Here is an 18,660-nt window from a genome sequence, read left to right on the forward strand (position 1 = left end):
GCACTGGCCAACATGTGTCGCTGTGGGATAAATGTATTAACAGTTAAAGCGATTACTTTTCAAGTAACAAACAGTTTACTTGCTTCTTAGGTTTCCGTAGCTCAATCGGTAAAAACGGAATCGTTATAGGACCGATTTGTTGTCCGTCTGTGTGTACGTCTGCTGTCTGCCTCTGCTACTGTTCAGAACCCTTTTTCTGAGAAACAGGTATTCGTGACAAATTTAAATTTATGTCACATACTAGGGGTTATTGTCAAAATGGTTCAAATGACTCTGAGCACAATGGGACTTAACATCTGAGGTCATCAGTCCCGTAGAACTTCGAACTACTTAAACCTAACTAACCTAAGGACATCACACACATCTATTCCCGAGGCAGGATTCGAACCTGCGACCGTAGCGGTCGCGCGGTTCCAGACTGAAGCGCCTAGAACCGCTCGGCCAGGTTACTGTCCCTTGGCGCAATAATAAACGTTAGCTTCTACTGCAATGATACGGCTTCTTAAGTAACATATTTTATTACTCGCAAACTCACTCATTAAGACCTGTTGGGTACATCCACATCACGTAGAATCGTGAGATTTTGCCGGAAAAAAGGTTTCACAGTATAAGTAAAAGGAAAAAAAATCTTAATTTGTAATTACAACACACGAAACAATTCTTCTTTTAACATTGGTAATTCGTCTTGCAACTTCTAAGTAAAACATTTTCGGACGACTTGGAATCCCTACGACCGATATCTTGCCAGTATTAATGTCGATATCAGACAAAAATAATCGAAATCTTGGGTTCCCAGAGTGGATGAACTGTCTAACAGCATGACGCAAAAGAATGGGAAACTTTTGAACGTGTTCTGACAACGTTGTGAGATAGGTGGGTCCGAATGACGCAGAGAACGCTACTCGCACTGTTTTGCCGTTTAGTAAACAGTAAACGTGGAGCAATGGAACGGTGTGCCTTTCCTATAAAATTCACTACTGGCCGTTGAAATTGCTACACCACGAAGAGCCGCGCGGGATTAGCCGAGCAGTCTGAGGCCCTGCAGTCATGGACTGTGCGGCTAGTCCCGGCGGAGGTTCGAGTCCTCCCTCGGGCATGGGTGTGTGTGTTTGTCCCTACGATAATTTAGGCTAAGTAGTGTGTAAGCTTAGGGACTAATGACCATAGCAGTTAAGTCTCATAAGATTTCACAAACATTTTTTGAACACCACGAAGATGACGTGCTACAGACGCGAAATTAAACCGACAGGAAGAAGATGCTGTGATATGCAAATGATTTACTTTTCAGAGCATTCACACGAGGTTGGCGCCGGTGGCGACACCTACAACGTGCTGACATGAGGAAAGTTTTCTACCGATTTCTCATACACAAACAGCAGTTAACCGGCGTTGCCTGGTGAAACGTTATTGTGATGCCTCGTGTAAGGAGGAGAAAGGCGTACCATCACGTTTCCGACTTTGATAAAGGTCGGATTGTAGCCTATCGAGATTTTGGTTTGCCGTATCGCGACATTGCTGCTCGCGTTGGTTGAGATCCAATGATTGTTAGCAGAATATGGAATCGGTGGGTTCAGAGGGTAATACGGAACACCAGGCTGGATCACAACGGCCTCGTACCAGTAGCAGTCGAGATGACAGGCATCTTACCCACATGGCTGTAACGGATCGTGCAGCCACGTCTCGATCCCTGAGTCACCAGATGGGGACTTTCCAAGACAACAACCATCTGCACGAACAGTTTGACGACGTTTGCAGCAGCATGGACTATCAGCTCGGAGAACATGGCTGCGGTTAACCTTGACGCTGCATCACAGACAGGAGCGCCTGCGATGGTATACGTAACGACTCGGAGAACATGGCTGCGGTTACCCTTGACGCTGCATCACAGACAGGAGCGCCTGCGATGGTATACGCAACGACGAACCTTGGTGCACGAATGGCAAAACGTTATTTTTTCTGATGAATCCAGGTTCTGCTTACATCATCATGATTGCCACATCCGTGTTTGGCGACATCGCGGAACGCACATTGGAAGCGTGTATTCGTCATCGCCAAACTGGCGTATCACCCGGCGTGATGGTATGGGGTGCCATTGGTTACACGTCTCGAACACCTCTTGTTCGCACTGACGGCTCTTTGAACAGTGGACGTTATATTTCAGATGTGTTACGACCCGTCGCTCTACCCTTCATTTGAACCCTGCGAAGTCCTACATTTCAGCAGGATAATGAACGACCGCATGTTGCAGGTCCTGTACGGGTCTTTCTGGATACAGAAAATGTTCGACTGCTGCCCTGGCCAGCACATTCTCCAGATCTCTCACCAATTGAAAACGTCTGGTGAATGGTGGCCGAGCAACTGGCTCGTCACAATACGCCAGTCACTACTCTTGATGAGTTGTGGTATCGTGTTGAAGATGCATGGGCAGTTTTACCTGTACACGCCATCCAAGCTATGTTTGACTTAATACCCAGGCGTATCAAGGCCGTTATTACGGCCAGAGGTGGTTGTTCTGGGTACTGATTTCTGAGGATCTATGCACCCAAATTGCGTGAAAATGTAATCACATGTCAGTTCTAGTATAATATATTTGTCCAATGAATACCCATTAATCATCTGCATTACTTCTTGGTGTAGCAATTTTAATGGCCAGTAGTGTACTTTACTAGCGTGGAAGTGTGGAGGCCGCACGTCGAGAATTTCAGTATCATTTCAACATCTGACGGCATGGTCGTGTTCTCCCAGCACACGCAATCAACACCTGGGTCCGTTATTTTGAAACAGTGGATTCTGCACTGAAGAAGCAATCTGCCGGAGACCCCGAACCGCTAGTGTGAGAGACAATATCAAGGCTGCGCGAACTGCTTTCGTAAGAAAGTCCGCAGCACTCTGTCCGACGTCGCGCAGATCTTTAGAGTTGCGTCGTTCGAGTGTTCAACGAGCACTGAGAGTGGATTAAAAGTTCAGTCCGTACAAGCTGCAGCCTGTTCAGAAACTTCAACCTAACCATCTGAATGCGCAGACAATAAGCTGAACGCTTGTTAGCAAAAGTGCACGACAATTTCATTAAGAACATGAGGATGTCGGACGAAACTAACTTCCATTTCACTGGCTTTTTTAATAGACAGAATTATAGCTGTATAATTACTAATATGGTATCTGTTCTTTCGGACAATCGGTGACCAAGCAGCTCGTTAGGTTGAAATTACGAGGAAATGAACACCCTTAGCTGCTTACAGGCGTTGACATACGTCAACGGGGACAATGAAAATGTGTGCCCCGACCGGGACTCGAACCCGGGATCTCCTGCTTACATGGCAGACGCTGTATCCATCTGAGCCACCGAGGGCACAGAGGATAGCGCGGCTGCAGGGATTTATCTCTGGCACGCCTCCCGCGAAACCCACATCCTCAACGTATTGTCCCGCACTACATTCGTAGTGCCCCCAACCATTATACTTATTACTCGCGGCGCGTTGCCGATTCCCGTATGAGTTCGGGCACTGTTAATACATTCGCATAGAAGAAGAAGATGGTCAAGTGGTCGGTGAGCCTTAACTATATATTTAATAAGATGGTATCTGTTCTTTCGGACATGTCAACGCCTGTAAGCAGCTAAGGGTGTTCATTTCCTTGTAATAGAGTTATAGCTACTGGCCCCAGAAAAATCCAGTTCATCTACAAGATCTTCCATTGCACAGCAACAATTGTAACGTCTCCTCGAAAAATTTCGCGCAAAATATAAGTGAATTTTGTCAAAATGATGTAAAAAGCAGAGACACGGGACACAGAAATTTGATCGGAGATTGCAAATGGATGTACAAGTCGCTGCTCTGTTGCCACCAAAGCAAAGAATACTTAAAGAAAATTGTTTCAGACAGTCTAAAAATGGTAACGGAAATAACGGCTGCTGTTACCAGGATTCAAATATTAGTCCAAACGCTGCAGTTTGGCGGTCCCAACGATGGCAGCTACCAGAATAACAACAACAGTTCTAATCGCAAAAAGGCCAAATGACAACGGATTTAATTCAAACGGAAATAAAAACATGACAATTTCTAGTGAGTCATCGCAGAATCCCGGCCCCACTGTCTGGAATCCTAATAAAACAACCAATTATTTTATTTTACACGTCTAGTTGCGTTGGAACAAATTGAGGAGCAAATCTCCAAGGTCATGAAACGTGTCAGTACACGAAATTACATAAAAGTAATGGCAGATAAAATAAAATGCTTATGAACCTTAAAAAGACAAGCCATAAGTTTATGTAAACGGAATCGACAATATAATACAGGAATGAGCTTAATTTTTCAAGGAACTCCTCGACAGAATAGGACTGACCCATGAGGAAACTCTTCAGTTTCGATTTGAAGGCGTGTGGATTACCGCTAAGATTTTCGAGCTCTTGTGGTAAAAACTAAACTCCGTCCGAACAGGCCTTGAAATGCCAAACGGTACCGACCGGCCGCCGTGTCATCTTCATACCACACGCGTACTGGATGTAGATGTGGAGGGGCATGTGGTCAGCACATCGCTCTCCCTGCCGTATGTGAGTTAACGAGACTAAAGCCGCTACTTCTCAGTCAAGTAGCTCCTCAGTTTGCCTCACAAGGACTGACTGCACCCCGTTTTCCAACAGCGCTCGGTAGACCGGATGGCCACCCATCCAATTGCTAGCCGAGCCCGACGGCGCTTAACTTCGGTGATCTGACGGGAACCGGTATTACCACTGCGGCAAGGCCGTTGGCGAACTCTTGTGGTAGCTTATTGAAAATGGATGCAGCAGTATACTGCACACCTTTCTGCACAAGAGTCAAGGAAATGCGACTCAAATGCAGAGTGGGTTTCTGCCGAGTATTAACTGAGAGAAATCTGCTACCTCTTGGGAATAAGTTGATATTCTTAAGAAGAACCGACAATAAGGAATAGATTTATTGAAACGCCAAAGTCAGAATACTCAGACTGGTGAACAAGGGTCAACAAGAGGTTCGCGAACTTATAACACCTCTTATTGCCCGAACCGCCTGTTTCCGAACCAAAAATATCCTTTGATAATGGGAAGAGTTACCACAGAATATAATACCATACGTCATAAGCGAATGAAAACAAGCAAAGCGGAGTACTTTTACTGTCGAACTATCACATACTTCAGATACCGTTCGAGTAATAAATATGGTAGCATTGAGTCTTTGAACGAGATCCTGAACGTGGGCTTTCCACAACAGTTTACTATCTGTTGTGACTTGGCAAGACAGCCAAGCCACTATGACGTAGCCGAAAGGCACGCGTTTAAGCTCACGCAGGCTGGCGTGAGGTCTGGAACAGTTAAAGGAGTTGAGTCTAGTAAAAAAAGTACGTAGCTTCTGGAATACTTAACTTTAATCCATAATTGGTAAACATCGGTCTGACGGTACATGCATCACAAGATAAATAGCAAATGATAATGGCGCCTTGCTGGGTCGTAGCAAATGACGTAGCTGAAGGCTATGCCAACTATCGTTTCGGCAAATGAGAGCGTAATTTGTCAGTGAACCATCGCTAGCAAAGTCGGCTGTACAACTGGGGCGAGTGCTACGACGTCTCTCTAGACCTGCCGTGTGGCGGCGCTCCGTCTGCAATCACTGATAGTGGCGACACGCGAGTCCGACGTATAATACCGGACCGCGGCCGATTTAAAGGTTACCACCTAGCAAGTGTGGTGTCTGGCGGTGACACCACACTATCTATGTGAACACCTATAAATTTGAACTGTTCAGTTTCACTGATCATACGCCCATTTTGTGAAATTTAAACGTCGGGTATTGTTGAATTGTGTGTTAGAAACTAAAACCTGAGTATTACTGTGATTTACCGTTAGTTACATTATCCCTTTCTCTCTTTCTACAAAGCGCTTTTACTGCTGAATATTTTAATCGTTCAGCACACTGGTCATTGCCGGCCGGGGCGGCCGAGCGGTTCTAGGCGCTACAGTCTGGAACCGCGCGACCGCTACGGTCACAGGTTCGAAACCTGCCTCGGGCATGGATGTGTGTGATGTTCATACGTTTGTTAGGTTTAAGTATTTGTAAGTTCTAGGGGACTGATGACCTCCGATGTTAAGTCTCATAGTGCTCAGAGCCATTTGAACTATTTGAACCAAACTTGGCGCCACGCGCTCCGATGGCCGCGGAAGTGGCCTGTTGCCGGGCGCTCTGGACGACACATGACCGCGAATGTCGAAGATCGCGATGGATCCAAGGCGGTGGTAGCGCGCCAGCCTTCCACTCGGGAGGCCTGGGGGAGAATCCGCCGGGTCCCGGCACATCCATCATAGTTTCATGGTAAGACGTACCGGGAACAAACCCGCCAACAGCCAGTAGTTTGTGTACAGGAAGTCTTTTACCATTTGTGACGGCTCTGAAAAGGGCCTTTTTGTAGCTATGACATTGTTTACTTAAAGCAGGTGTTCGAACTGGCGACGCTCTGACACGACACAAGCTTGGTAACGTCGAACGCTTTCAAAGATTTCTGGCATTCCCCTGATGCGACTGGCGGCTTGTTGGATGCGATCCGTTAATGCCTCTTCGTTTCTAGGTAGTTCGCGTCCTTGTGGGTGAACTAGAACGTCGAAGAATCCCCACAGTAAACCGTCCGGTGGCGACAGGTCTGGTGATCTCGGGGACCATGTTCTACGAGCACCTCTGGCAATTATCCGGCTGTCGAAGATTTCATTTAAATATCCGCCCACAGCACGATTGTTATGTGCGGGCGATCCATCACGCTGCAACCATATGCTTAGGCGTATCTCCAGCGGAATATCTTCCAGCACGCCAGTTATATGTTCTTGCAAAAAGTAAAGATAATTTGGCCCGGTAAGTCGAGGAGATAGACGGATCGGCCCGATCAGATGGTCAGCCACAATGACTGTCCAAATGTTGAGTGGAAATCGTTTCTGGTGTCCGTGGATGTACGTGACTCGAGGATTTCCCCTTGCCCAGTAATGAACGTTTCGAGTTGTGGGGCGGTGGGTATAATTATTTACTAATGATGGTTGGTTTGTCTTTGCTGTCTTTCTCACGCGAGCCTGGCAACTATTTTTGTGGTCAGCGAGAAAGTGATGGAGAACATACTGACCTTAGTTTCCAGTCTGCACGGCCATGTTTTGATCCATCCCACTGAAAGAAATGTTTCTATTATCTTTCTGCTTCGTGGAATCAGGACTATGATTATAAATGAACGTATAAAGTTCTAGTTCGTACATATATTGAGTGAAGTATCTCACATACAACACTTTGAAAGTCACAATGTAAACCTTTTTAACTTAATAGCACTATTATCAGTACAGAGGCGACCTCTACGGTACGTTCCTACCAAATAGTTCTTTGCCCTGACTACTAATGCTCAAATAAGTGTTCAAAATAAATGCTCATCACAAAAGAGGAAATAATATTTACCAGTTGCCACGCGGATTTGTAATTATCACGGGCGGTACACTAATAGTTACTTTAGCGAAATCTAAGCGATCCAGGACGGTGTACAGTCCTCGTGAGTTCACTATCCGTTATTACAGAAAATACGCCATTTGTCACAGTTGCCGGCCGAAGTGGCCGTGCGGTTAAAGGCGCTGCAGTCTGTAACCGCAAGACAGCTACGGTCGCAGGTTCGAATCCTGCCTCGGGCATGGATGTTTGTGATGTCCTTAGGTTAGTTAGGTTTAACTAGTTTTAAGTTCTAGGGGACTAATGACCTCAGCAGTTGAGTCCCATAGTGCTCAGAGCCATTTGAACCATTTTGAACCATTTGTCACAGTTCGTCTCTGACGTTATCCGAGACAGAGGGTGATCCGACGTGTAACAGACGTGAATCTTACAGTGGCTGAGTGTGAAGTGAATCTTTATCGTCTTCTTCTGTGGCATTTTACTATTACACAGCGTCACCGGTTCAGATTCGGTGGACAAGTGAGAGGAGACTCAAAGCAACGGTTGAAAAACAGCCGAGCATTGCACTTTGAAGGCGTGGCGGTGGAACTTTAAGGTCCATGCCACCCTCCGACGGTGGAAGTACAGAGGAGGGGTACAGTAATGTACCAACCCTATGGTGAAGGAAAAAACTGGCTGGACCAGGACTGGCCACTGCTAGTGATTGGACGAAACGGGCATAAAAACATGGCCGTATTGGGCCTGTCGTCAGTCATAGCCCGAATCCGAGTCCTCCAGGATGGTGAGCGGTACGGGGTGTCGATGCCCGCGCCGTGGCACTGTGGTGCCGATGGTTTGGAGTCCAGCAACCGTCTCAGGGAGGGCTTCCACTTTACTGTATAGCTGTCGAGCCTTACAGCGAATGGTCTTCTTGAGAAGAGCTGTATTTGTCTCCTCACGCAGAGTGACAATCCTGGTGAGCGGAGGGTCGTGAAGAGTCCACCTAAGAACTTTATTCTGTAGGTGCTGGAGCGCCAGCATCCCGGACTTACTAAACGTGGCCCACGCAGAGGAACCATATGTTAGTGAGGGTAGTACAACGGAGTAATGCAGCCGGAGCTTGGTATCTAAATTCAGCTCTCGGCTCGAGAAGAGCGGGTACAAAGACTTTGTCAACTTTAACCCTTTATGTGTGATGTATTCAGCGTGGCGGTGGAAGAAAAGTTTCTTATCCAACCAGACCCCAGGATCCTTGGTATCGTGTGCCCACGGGACCCGGACGCCCCTGATTGACATGATGTGGCGTAGGATAGGGCGCCGTTTAGTGAAATACACTGCCATAGTTCTGGCGGCATTGAGAGCAATCTTATTGGAGCGACACCAGGCGACCGTTGCGTCCACTTACCTTTGGAGGCGAGCAATGAGTTGATCAGGATTGCGGCCGGTCGTATAAAGCGCTGTGTCATCGGCGTATTGCGCCAAATGGCAGTGACGGTTGATGGGTATGTCATTGGCACAGACATTAAAAAGAAGATGGGACAGCACGGAACCCTGATGGGTACCCTTCGACATGTGGCGTACACTGGAGCGCTTAGCCTGCTGAGCAACGAGAAAGGTCCTCTGGTGGAGGAAATCATCTAGAATCATAACGTAGATGTCAGAGATGGTCGTTTGTGTCAGCATCTTATACACCAGGTTGTCCTGCCAACTGTTATCATAAGCATTCTGAACGTCCAAGAAGACTGCTGCCGTCGACATGCTGATGTGCTCCGTGATGTGGAGAACTTGCAGTTCAGCGGACAGGTGTGAGGCAATCCCAAACTGTTCGGGTCGGATCGTCCCGGCTGCTGCTAGAGGATGGGAAATGCGGTGGAGTAGGAGAGACTCAAATACCTTCGCCATGGTGTTCAAAAGGCTGATGGGCCTGTTGTTGGTAGGGACCATAGGGTCTTTAGAGGGCTTTGAGATTGAAATAAGCTTTGCCTGTTTCCACTGCGGAGGGAAAAGGCCACTCTCAAGACAATAGTTCAATATCCTGGTGAATAGGACCAGGAGTTTCCGTGGTAGCCGACAGAGATTATCGTTGACGATCTTATCCAGGCCGGGGGCCAAATGACCACGTTTCCTCTGGAGGATTCAGAGCACTTCTGCCGTGGATGTAAGACGAGGGGCTATAAGCGGAGGTCTGTTTCGAAAGTTGGCAACAGCCCTCAGGATATCTTTGTCATTCTGGAGTTCATCAGGCGTGGGGTCCAGGATGAGCAGTTGGTTTTGGGCCTCAAACGCATCAGCCAGGGTTTCCACCACGTGAAGGGTATCATACATGTGACCAGCGTCCGCCCGGACTGGGTGGTGGATCCGCAATGTGGTACGACGCAGGACTCGGACGACAGCCCAGTCCGATTTATGCTGGAGGAGAGACATCCTATCCTCCCACTGATTAGACATCCAAAACGCTAGGCGGCGACCGAACTCCTGTTGGAGATGCTTCATGCGACGCTTGTCCCGAGGGTCACAATATTGTTTCCAACGGCGACGGTAGCAGTTTTTCTGGACCATTTTCCTGCTACATGTAAAGGATGGGGCCATTCCACGCCCAAACCTACGTGGTGACCAAACCAAAAGTTCTCCGTATAACATGATAGTTTTGGAATCAGGAGTCACAGGATGTGGGCTGTGATGTTGTCCATGCGTATGGGTAAGATTACTCATTTACATGATCCATCAGGAGATAGAAAGTGGTCGAGAGCGATCGAAGGGTAGCGGTTGTAAGGGCAGAGGAAAAATAGTGCCAAGGCAAGCGCCAAGGGAAAGAAACCTCTGCAACACTAGGGCAGTAGCGGCTTCCTAGCTGCGACAGCGCATGCAATGTGAGGTAGTGTTAGTGTGAGGTATCCTGCATCGTTACGTATAACACTGCGTGTTCGTTATAGCTGCGTCAGTCCGGGTGCTGCAGCCGGGCTCGTGTGGATTCTCCTGGGCCTGGTGCAGTGGCTTCGTCCCTGTAACAAAGGAATTCAGTGCGGCAACGCATGCGTTGCAATTACGCCCTCTGCCGCGCCGTGCCGTGAGTTGGCAAAGCTTCATCAGGCTGGTGCTGAACAGCGGCAGCCCGCATCCGTTCGGCGTCCTCCTCTACTGCATGCCGCAGCTCTGCCGCACTTGGCCTTCGAGCAGCTCCGCTTGTTCGGTGAGCTGCGCCGCTTCAATGTCGGAGAAATGCAGGCCGTTCGCTCGCGCTTGTGCGATGAAGGCTGCCTGTTTGGCTTCTCGGTCCCTTGCGGGGGCCGTCCTCGAGGCAGTCGGCGTCGCCGCCGGTACCGCTGGGGCGGCGGTCGTCTTCTTGGCACCTTTCACCTGCGGTGCTACTGGGGCAGCCGCTGGGACAGGTACGCGAACGTCCTTCTGCGAGGTCGCAGGAATGTTCTCAGGTACTACCACACGGAGGCCTTGAGCGAAGACTGCACGCAGCTGGCTCAAGGCCTCTTCCTTCTCTGCAGCCACGGAGGCTGCGAAGGCAGCCCTCTCTCGTGCCATGGCGGCTTTAAGGGCTGCAGTGGCCTCCTTCACGGCGGTGCCGAGTTCGAGGCCACAGTTGTTCTCGGGGGCGCGAGCTGCATCCCGACCGCCCGCCTCCGGGCGGTCGTCCCCGCTCCTGGCAGGTGGAGCTGCTGCTGCGCCTTCCCTCTGCTGCGCCGGGCTGGTCTGCGTCCTGCGTCGTTGCCGACGTCGTCTTCTCTTCTTCCGTTGCGTCGGTGCCGCCGCGGCCGACTCGCCGCCTTAGGCACTGTTGCGGCTCGAGAAAGCCGGACAACTGCGCCAGCTGGCGACGTGCGGGCCGCCACACCGGACGCAAATCGGCAGAACGTTACAGCCGCGGTCGCAGGCGCGGCTGGCGTGCTCGCCTGAGCACTTGACGCACCGCGCCGCGTTGCGGAAATACTTCGCGACATGGCCCTCGCCCTGCCACCTGAGGCACTGGGGCTGGGGGTCCACGGCGGTCAGGAGAGCCTCTGTCGGAACCGGGAAGCCCAGCAACTTCCGCAAGTCGAAGATGTCGCTCCCGCCGTCGGCCGTTTGCACGGTCACGGCATAGAGCGGCGCCCTCTTCCTGTTGGTCCGGTTGTGCAACCTTGCGGCTGCATTACCGAACCCGGCTCGCAGCAGCCCTTCCCGGACCGCTGCCTCGTCACAGCACCGAGGTAGCCCCCTGAGTGCCTCGGTCGTCTTCATCCTTCCTACGGAAGGTGCCTTCTCACTCGCTGGCGGCGCGTCGACGATGTGGTCGGCCACTGCGACCTTGATCGCCCTGTGGTCAGCCACGTTTGGGGGCCGAACGCACATCAGCGAGTCTGTATCGACAGACTCGTAGACCACCTCGTTCTTCGCGCAATTCGTCTTAATGTCGAACAGCGATGTCCACCCGCCTTTGTACCTGACGTACAAAGGGGAGACAGGCTGCGACTCGTCTTCTCGGGACTGCCTTACTTGGTCGGAAGACTCAATGAGTTAGACAACCGAAGGACCCTTCGTAGCAGCATGTCTCATCTGCACGTACTTCTTTCGCATGCTGTGGGGCGCAGAAAACGACCGTAGCGGTCACGCGGTTCCAGACTGTAGCGCCTATAACCGCTAGACCACCGCGGCCGGCGCGCGCAACAATGAACACTCATTCCATGCAGTCGTATGGAAGATGCGAGCGCTGCAGTCGCCGACAAACGGAGTAGACGTGAATATTTGGCACTTGCATTATCAAAGGCGTTCATTCTAGTGCAATACGTAGTGCTCAGTGTCACTAGGCAAAGTGTCATAAGTGAATAGCACACCTGTTGAGTTGACCAAGACTGTATACTACTTAACTCAGTATTAACATAAACAGTGATACCAAAAATCTATGTGCGAGTGAAATTTGGATGTGAAAGACATTAATCCTTCCCTTGTAGGTTATTAAAGTGTCTATTGGGCGACCTGATAATATTCGTTATTTTCATGATGTTTCTACGGGATGTGGTTCTGGGGTTGTCACGAACCAACGCCGACGTACAAATCAATGTCAGTAACAAAGAAGATTGTAAATTGTGTTTAACAATATGAATGTATGGAAGACTAGCAATATCCAGCGGTTCATATCTCATGTAAACAAGCACAAAAAGTAACGTTGCAATGGCGAAGTGTTATCTCACGACATACTTTCAATTGCAAGTGGTGTATCTAAATTACGATTTTTATTTCATGTGTAAACCAAGTTCTATGTTCGCAAACCTAATCACATGAAATTACCGTGACACAAGAAATTATCACACTATACAGTCAGAGGATGCAGCTTGCAGCCTCGAGGCTGGTTTTCTTTCTCGGTTTGTGTGTGTGGTGTGTGTGTGTGTGTGTGAATTCCTAAGGGACCAAACTGCTGAGGCCATCGCTCCCTAGACTTACACACTACTTAAACTAACTTAAACTGACTTATGCTAAGAACAACACACACACCCATGCCAGAGGGAAGACTCGAACCACCGGCGGGAGGGGGCATGCAATTCGTGTCATGGTGCCTCAAACCGCGCGGCCATTCCGCACGGCTTTCTCGGTTTCCCAACGCCTGTGAAACGAAACAGCGGTGCATTTACAGCTACATCTCGGGAAGCATGGGAAGCATACAATGTTTTTTTCCGAACTGTATTCACCCTGCCGGCCGGGGTGGCCGAGTGGTTCTAGGCGCTACAGTCTGGAACCGCGCGACCGCTACGGTCGCAGGTTCGAATCCTGCCTCGGGCATGGATGTGTGTGATGTCTTTAGGTTAGTAAGGTTTAAGTAGTTCTTAGTTGTAGGGGACTGATGACCTTAGAAGTAAAGTCCCATAGTGCTCAGAGCCATTTGAACCATTTTTGTATTCACCCTGATTTACACCACACTGTAAATTACGCCACAGGGGTTAACATAATAACATAACAGTTTTCATTAGCACAGTGATTGCATACGTTGGTCTGGTATACGATTCATTTATGAAATTAAAAAATCTAATTTTTAACACTTGTGTGATGGGGAAACAAGTGTATTTTCCTTCTGGTTATCTAAGTATTTGACGGTTTTTATCGATGTAGATATTAACTTTTTCTAATCAGCGAGGTGGAAATGTTTCCTTCACTTAAGTTATACGACGGACAAAACTTTTCCAGCGGCTTTGTAACGTCTCGTGGAAAAACTTCGTGCAAAATACAAGTGAACTCTGTCAAAATGACGTAAGATACAGACTCGAGACATAGGAATTTTATCAAATGTATATACAAGTAGCATCTCTGATGCGATCAAACCAAAGAACACTTAAAGAAAATTGTTTCTTTTGTAATGTGGAGACTGCGATCTTCTTAGTAATCGTTCAGCTTTGTGTCTTATGGCTGCGTGATTTGTAATATCCGGCTGCTCTTATTTTTCTCGGTTGATAAAAGGTCTGCGCTGCTGGAAACTATGTATTCGTTATCCTTAAAATATAACTTACGATTGTGAAAGTCATATAAGGTTTTATCTATGTGAAAATCAACGTCATCTCTCTGCTTGCTTGCAGCATTAATTTCAGACGTCATTTTCATTGTTCGCAGCCATTACTCCCTGGGTTACTAATTTCTTTAAGGTCGGCCGCAGTGGCCAACTTAATCGGAAGAAATCTATGTCGTTACTCACGACGAGTTATTATGCAAGTGCTACTACTAAGATTTTCCGGAATTTCAGCAAATTTTAGCTGCACCGGACTGCAGTCCGTCGAGTATCTTTCAGCATTGACGCAGCTAAGACTTTTCCCTACTGTCAAAAGTATGAAATGTTCTCTTCATGTTTTAGCAAATGCTACGTTACATCGGCAACACATATACAGGGCCATATTTTCCCTGTAAATGAAAAAACATCATGCTCTTGACTGAAAAATTGCTGTTGTGTGAAGAGAGCAACGTCCCACTTAGATCATTGCCAGACATTCTTTAGCAAATCCTCCTTCCTGTCAGACTAACAGTATTACATTAGGAATTCATATAACAGTGTTGTAATTCTCTCTCTCTCATAACAACGAAACAGTAACTGTTAGCACTTCATGTATAAAAGCCCGCAACTACAAATAACTTTGAACTGCACGACGAATACTCGTATCATTTCATGTCATCACATTAATAAGACGCTTTTTAGAATTTCACAAAGTTACAGTAAGGTGCACCATGTCATCGAGTGGCGTTATAGATCCCTACTTTCTTGAAGATGATGATGGGTGTTTTTTTTTTTTGGTCATCAGTCTACTGACTGGTTTGATGCGGCCCGCCACGAATTCCTTTCCTGTGCTAACCTCTTCATCTCAGAGTAGCACTTGCAACCTACGTCCTCAATTATTTGCTTGACGTATTCCAATCTCTGTCTTCCTCTACAGTTTTTGCCCTCTACAGCTCCCTCTAGTACCATAGAAGTCATTCCCTCATGTCTTAGCAGATGTCCTATCATCCTGTCCCTTCTCATTATCAGTGTTTTCCACATATCCCTTTCCTCTCCGATTCTGCGTAGAACCTCCTCATTCCTTACCTTATCAGTCCACCTAATTTTCAACATCCGTCTATAGCACCACATCTCAAATGCTTCGATTCTCTTCTGTTCCAGTTTTCCCACAGTCCATGTTTCACTACCATACAATGCTGTACTCCAGACGTACATCCTCAGAAATTTCTTCCTCAAATTAAGGCCGGTATTTGATATTAGTAGACTTCTCTTGGCCAGAAATGCCTTTTTTGCCATAGCGAGTCTGCTTTTGATGTCCTCCTTGCTCCGTCCGTCATTGGTTATTTTACTGCCTAGGTAGCAGAATTCCTTAACTTCATTGACTTCGTGACCATCAATCCTGATGTTAAGTTTCTCGCTGTTCTCACTTCTACTACTTCTCATTACCTTCGTCTTTCTCCGATTTACTCTCAAACCATACTGTGTACTCATTAGACGGTTCATTCCGTTCAGCAGATCATTTAATTCTTCTTCACTTTCACTCAGGATAGCAATGTCATCAGCGAATCGTATCATTGATATCCTTTCACCTTGTATTTTAATTCCACTCCTGAACCTTCCTTTTATTTCCATCATTGCTTCCTCGATGTACAGATTGAAGAGTAGGGGCGAAAGTCTACAGCCTTGTCTTACACCCTTCTTAATACGAGCACTTCGTTCTTGATCGTCCACTCTTATTATTCCCTCTTGGTTGTTGTACATACTGTATATGACCCGTCTCTCCCTATAGCTTACCCCTACTTTTTTCAGAATCTCGAACAGCTTGCACCATTTTATACTGTCGAACGCTTTTTCCAGGTCGACAAATCCTATGAAAGTCTCTTGATTTTTCTTTAGCCTTGCTTCCATTATTAGCCGTAACGTCAGAATTGCCTCTCTCGTCCCATTACTTTTCCTAAAGCCAAACTGATCGTCACCTAGCGCATTCTCAATTTTCTTTTCCATTCTTCTGTATATTATTCTTGTAAGCAGCTTCGATGCATGGGCTGTTAAGCTGATTGTGCGATAATTCTCGCACTTGTCAGCTCTTGCCGTCTTCGAAATTGTGTGGATGATGCTTTTTCGAAAGTCAGATGGTATACCGCCAGACTCATATATTCTACACACCAACGTGAATAGTCGCTTTATTGCCACTTCCCCCAATGATTTTAGAAATTCTGATGGAATGTTGTCTATCCCTTCTGCTTTATTTGACCGTAAGTCCTCCAAAGCTCTTTTAAATTCCGATTATAATACTGGATCCCCTATCTCTTCTAAATCGACTCCTGTTTCTTCTTCTATCACATCAGACAAATCTTCACTCTCATAGAGGCTTTCAATGTATTCTTTCCACCTATCTGCTCTCTCCTCTGCATTTAACAGTGGAATTCCAGTTGCACTCTTAATGTTACCACCGTTGCTTTTAATGTCACCAAAGGTTGTTTTGACTTTCCTGTATACTGAGTCTGTCCTTCCGACAATCATATCTTTTTCGATGTCCTTGACTTTCCTGTATACTGAGTCTGTCCTTCCGACAATCATATCTTTTTCGATGTCTTTACATATTACCTGCAGCCATTTCGTCTTAGCTTCCCTGCACTTCCTATTTATTTCATTCCTCAGTGACTTGTATTTCTGTATTCCTAATTTTCCCGGAACATGTTTGTACTTCCTCCTTTCATCAATCAGCTGAAGTATTTCTTCTGTTACCCATGGTTTCTTCGCAGCTACCTTCTTTGTACCTATGTTTTCCTTCCCAACTTCTGTTATGGCCCTTTTTAGAGATGTCCATTCCTCTTCAACTGTACTGCCTACTGCGCTATTCCTTATTGCTGTATCTATAGCGTTAGAGAACTTCAAACGTATCTCGTCATTCCTTAGTACTTCCATATCCCACTTCTTTGCGTATTGATTCTTCCTGACTAATGTCTTCAACTTCAGCCTACTCTTCATCACTACTATATTGTGATCTGAGTCTATATCTGCTCCTGGGTACGCCTTACAATCCAGTATCTGATTTCGGAATCTCTGTCTGACCATGATGTAATCTAATTGAAATCTTCCCGTATCTCCCGGCCTTTTCCAAGTATATCTCCTCCTCTTGTGATTCTTGAACAGGGTATTCGCTATTACTAGCTGAAACGTGCTACAGAACTCAATTAGTCTTTCTCTTCTTTCATTCCTTGTCCCAAGCCCATATTCTCCTGTAACCTTTTCTTCTACTCCTTTCCCTACAACTGCATTCCAGTCGCCCATGACCATTAGATTTTCGTCCCCCTTTACATACTGCATTACCCTTTCAATATCCTCATACACTTTCTCAATCTGTTCATCTTCAGCTTGCAACGTCGGCACGTATACCTGAACTATCGTTGTCGGTGTTGGTCTGCTGTCGATTCTGATTAGAACAACCCAGTCACTGAACTGTTCACAGTAACACACCCTCTGCCATACCTTCCTACTCATAACGAATCCTACATCTGTTGTACCATTTTCTGGTGCTGTTGATATTACCCGATACTCATCTGACCAGAAATCCTTGTCTTCCTTCCACTTCACTACACTGACCACTACTATATCTAGATTGAGCCTTTGCATTTCCCTTTTCCGATTTTCTAGTTTCCCTACCACGTTCAAGCTTCTGACGTTCCACGCCCCGACTCGTAGAACGCTATCTTTTCGTTGATTATTCAATCTTTTTCTCATGGTAACTTCCCCCTTGGCAGTCCCCTCCCGGAGATCCGAATGGGGGACTATTCCGGAATCTTTTGCCAATGGAGAGATCATCATGACTCTTCTTCAATTACAGGCCACATGTCCTGTGGATCGTGATGACTGGGTGTTGTGTGATGTCCTTAGGTTGGTTAAGTTTAAGTAGTTCTAAGTTCTAGGGGACTGATGACCATAGATGTTAAGTCCCATAGTGCTCAGAGCCATTTGAACCATTTTTTGTCCTGTGGATACACGTTACGTGTCTTTAATGCAGTGGTTTCCATTGCCTTCTGCATCCTCATGTCGTTGATCATTGCTGATTCTTCCACCTTTAGGGGCAATTTCCCAACCCTAGGACAAGAGAGTGCCCTGAACCTTTATCCGCTCCTCCGCCCTTTTTGACAAGGCCGTTGGCAGAATGAGGCTGCCTTCTTATGCCGGAAGTCTTCGCCCGCCAATGCTGATTATTTTATCAAAATTTAGGCAGTGACGGGGATCGAACCCGGGACCGAAGACGTTTTGATTATGAATCAAAGACGCTACCCCTTTTTTTTTAATCTCATTTTGTTCGTTTTCGTTCGTTGCATCTGCTCGGGGCGGACGTCGTAAGACACCCGTTTAAGTTCGTTGTCGACCGATTAACTCAGTTTTTTGTTACAGAGGGCAACTAACCCTCTCACCGAACACGCTGAGCTACCGTGCCGGCAAGACCTAGACCACGGGTTCACCAACCACTGTAATGTCTGCTCGGTATGCTGCGATGGTGGAAAGTTTTGTTTAGGATTGCCATATCTTGCTGGGACCTTGCTGGGACACTTGAGATTGAGGTGTAGAAATGAAGTAAATAAATTATTTAACATAATTACTTCCATTTAGGACACAATTACACGGAACTTATTGCGGCAGAAGTAGTTCGTACACAGTGTTTTTCAAAATATTTCACCCATTTCAGCAGGTCTTTGTCCCCCTTTTATGTATTTATAAAAAACTCCATGTGTCGTGAATCACAGTAGCGCAGCGATTAGCACTCTAACAACACTTTATTTC

At 47.0% G+C, this 18,660-nt stretch overlaps 1 non-coding gene and 1 pseudogene across 1 annotated transcript; both read right to left on the minus strand.

Annotated features, from left to right (window-relative positions):
• Positions 1–3,275: 3,275 nt before the first annotated feature.
• Positions 3,276–3,350, minus strand: Trnat-ugu. The gene has a single exon. It is a non-coding gene; the product is annotated as a tRNA-Thr (tRNA).
• Positions 3,351–4,630: 1,280 nt separating this feature from the next.
• Positions 4,631–4,748, minus strand: LOC124608020 (annotated as a pseudogene).
• Positions 4,749–18,660: the final 13,912 nt, after the last annotated feature.

The sequence above is a fragment of the Schistocerca americana genome, chromosome 3 (genome assembly GCF_021461395.2).
Source record: "Schistocerca americana isolate TAMUIC-IGC-003095 chromosome 3, iqSchAmer2.1, whole genome shotgun sequence".
NCBI lineage: Eukaryota > Metazoa > Arthropoda > Insecta > Orthoptera > Acrididae > Schistocerca > Schistocerca americana.